This window comes from Cryptomeria japonica, chromosome 10 (genome assembly GCF_030272615.1).
Source record: "Cryptomeria japonica chromosome 10, Sugi_1.0, whole genome shotgun sequence".
NCBI classification, from domain to species: Eukaryota; Viridiplantae; Streptophyta; class Pinopsida; order Cupressales; family Cupressaceae; genus Cryptomeria; species Cryptomeria japonica.
In genome coordinates, this window is record NC_081414.1 from 119,119,719 (window position 1) to 119,123,673 (window position 3,955).

Genomic DNA, 3,955 nt, shown 5'->3' on the forward strand with positions numbered 1-3,955 from the left:
AGCTAACGAAATTGGTGCAGCTTGTCTTGAAAGCTAAATCGTTTGGTTGAAGGCCCCTATTTTCACAAAGTCTTTTGGGTTTAAAATTTACCTAACTTGTGTGCTTGCAGGAAGGGGTGATCATTTGAAACAATCCAAACTACTAACAACTCTTTGTTGCAAGTCCTTGGCAAGGGTTTTTGGATTTTTATTGTGTGCCTTGTTTTCATAGACTAGCAAACACTTCAATTGGTGCACTAAAATTGAATCATTGTCTTTTGTGTCTTGAGCAATAGGCTCTTTTTGTTTAATCTTTAGAGGGCCTATCTTCCCGTGTGGTCATTAGGACTACTAGTGAGAAGAGAACGACCCAAGTGGTAGCGAGGAAAACCCACCTCTTCCAAACCACTATAAACAAATGTATTCATGGTGAAAACTATGGATAACGTGTGCTGATTAGTTCATACCGACACTATGTCTCCCCATAAACCCGTTTGATCAAATTTATTTGATCAGTTGTAGGGCGCAACCCCTACCAGCTGGGAGCCTTCTGTATTTACAGAGCTGAAAGTGCCGCATGTATGGCCACACGAGCGTTTGCCCTTACTAGCACCTTTTTGTTTTAGAAACCCAAATCCTTCTAGTTGTTGGGGAAGGAGGTCGGACCTCTGGTAGTGGCCCACACACATACGGTTCTTAGTAGAGATACAAAGTTCGCCATGGGGAGTTTTCATGGGAACTGATGCTTGGCTGACCCGAGAAGTGAGTGCCGAGGGTGGAGCCAGTGAGGTCAAGTATCTAAGTATCCGCTCTGAATAGCGTAGCCTCGGGGGTAAAACCCCATTTGGGATCAACAACTATTGTCTTGGCCAGCCATAAGAATTGTGCTTGACTTATTTTAAACATTCAAAACATTCAAGACCAAACAGCAAAACATTGTGTCTTTTGTGTTTTCAAGTGTATGCAAAACATTTTTTACATCAAACAACACACTTTTCTTGGAGTCATTTTGAGTTTAGATACTTGCAAACATTGAGTCCTCATCAACACTGTGTCCTCTTGTCATGAAAAATAGTCAAACAGTCAAATTTGGTCACAACAAAACGACTTCACAGATTGAAAAAAAATTGCACAAATTTTACAGAAACGCGTATGTGTCGGACATAATAGCGTTTGTGTTGTATAACCGCGTCTGTGAAGGGAAGAAACGCGTATGTGTGCCAACAGTCAACATCACACTTTGCAAAAAAAAAAAATTCTCAAAAACACGTCTGTGTTAAACAGAGCCGCGTCTGCGTCAGAAAACCACGTCTGTGAAGTATATAGGCATGTCTGTGTTCAGAATTGAAAAATTGTTATAGTCCAGCAAACAAACACAGTCAGTTTCAGAATTCTTGAGCTTCCTAGGTCATTTCTCCATCTTTGTAAAAATGATGCAAAAGACTCTCCCTCTTTTTGCTTGGTGTTGCACAAAGTAGTGACTGATATGTCTGTCTCTATGTTGTAGGAGAAATGTTGAATAAATGCCTCTGCTAAGTCACCCCATGACTTAATTCCAGGTGGAAGTTGGGAGAACCATTCCATAGCTTGATCACCTAAGCTCCGTGGGAATAATCTCATCAAATATGTCTCTTCTGCTGCTATCTCAATGCAAGCTGTGAAAAATTGTCTTATGTGTGCCTTAGGATCCCCTTTTCCTCTATACTTATCAAATTTAGGTGTCACAAAGTCCATCATTACTTCACATCTCACTTTACATTCACACTTGTCTAAACTTGAGTCAAAAGGTCACTTGCTTGTCCTCACTATACTTTGTCAACACACTACATACAACAACACTTTGCTAAGTGGTCCCTCATTAAGGTTTCTTACCTTTGGGTCTCATTTGGTTGTACTTAGAGTCAAGGTCAACTTACCTCATCAAGAGAAACTATCCTCTCTTTGGAAGTCACTCCTACTCTACTACATACATACTTGGTCTTACACTTTGGACATTGCAAGTACACATCAGATTCATTTACATTCCATCCAACTCTTGGTCTTCCATACTTTTTCCATTTTCATCTAGTCTCACACATCTCGGTCAATACCTAGTTCATGGTTGAAACCCGTCTTCAAAAATCTAGGAGAGAAACTAAAGAGGCTCAAAAGTCCGCAAACATGAGTTCTTATGAGTTTGAGAATGATATCTTTTTCAATTCTGATCATACTACATTACCTGACATGTATGCCTATAGAAACATTCCAAATGTTGAGAACATGGACACTACAAACAATACTACTACACACAATGACAATATGGACAACTTTTTCATACATTCAGTGGATGTGGAAGAATCCATTATGAATCCCCATTTCAATCGATTGGTTGAGGAAATAATGAGGAGGGATAGACAATACCTCATGATTTTGACATGTCTCAAATAATGGAACATAGACCTTTGCAACAACCTCACTCCAACATGGATCAAAGGAGGCCTAATAGTGGAGGAAATAGAGGACCACATATGGTACCTAAATCACCATCAACTTTGCTTCAAAAACCAGAGGTCTCACATACACATGGTCAAGCATATGATACTCACCTTCGTAGACCGTTATGGAAGTCTTATGCAGACAGATATACTCAATCATATACCAATGCTAAAGATCAACCACCAAAGCAATTGGATATTCAAAGGCATGCTCAAAATTTGGACACAAGGAAACCCCGTGTCAAATTTGGGGGCAACGCATTAGACCATGACCTGCCTGTAGAGTATGGTATACATGCACAAAATAGATATGGTGTTCCTCAATATGAATCTATACCAAGTGGTCCATATACACAGCATCACTATAGACCTCCTCCATATGAACATGTGTATGATCAATATCATCCATATATGCAACATGCTCCTCCTCAAATTGGTGCCTCAAGCATGGGGTATGGTCCAAGAAGTCGATCTCCACCTAAGAGCAATTTGGAACAACAAATCAGGGACTTACAAAAGAAAATGGAGGACATAAATACACCAAAGTCAACATACACAATGAGAGACATATGTCCTTATCCATTTGACAAGAGCATTCCAATGCCTCCATTTCCTACACACTTTGTGACACCTAAATTTGATAAGTATAGAGGAAAAGGGGATCCTAAGGCACACATAAGACAGTTTTTCACAGCTTGCATTGAGATAGCAGCAGAAGAGACATATTTGATGAGATTATTCCCATAGAGCTTAGGTGATCAAGCTATGGAATGGTTCTCCCAACTTCCACCTGGAATTAAGTCATGGGGTGACTTAGCAGAGGCATTTATTCAACATTTCTCTTACAACATAGAGACAAACATATCAGTCACTACTTTGTGCAACACCAAGAAAAAAGAGGGAGAGGCTTTTGCATCATTTTTACAAAGATGGAGAAATGACGTAGGAAGCTCAAGAATTCCGAAACTGACTGTGTTTGTTTGCTGGACTGTAACAATTTTTCAATTCTGAACACAGACGCGCCTGTATACTTCAGAGACGCGGTTTCCTGACGCAGACGTGGCTCTGTTTAACACAGACGCCCTGGGCAAGTACCATGGTGAAAACTGGGTCACCAGCACCATGCGTAGAGACATTGCTCCTCCCTCCTTCAAGATTCACTTTCATCCTTTCACTTTGCACACACTCATGACCAATTCGTTCATAATAAACTTACCCATTCTCATCATGGCTTGTTATTGATCTCCCTAAGATTGGATCGCCATTCATATTAAACCTTCCTTCACCTCCCTTTCCATCCATAATAAATCAAATCCTATCTGTGGCTAAGGCAAATCCTGTGTCTAGTGATGGGTGTGGAACTGAGAACATCACATGTTTCGAGGAGTACAGTTTCTTCCAGCTTCCTTCAGTCTATCCGTGCACAATTCACAATAAAGCAGCATCTGCATCGCCAATCCGCAATAAAGTATCAGTTTCATGGATTCAGTCAGTTTCAGATG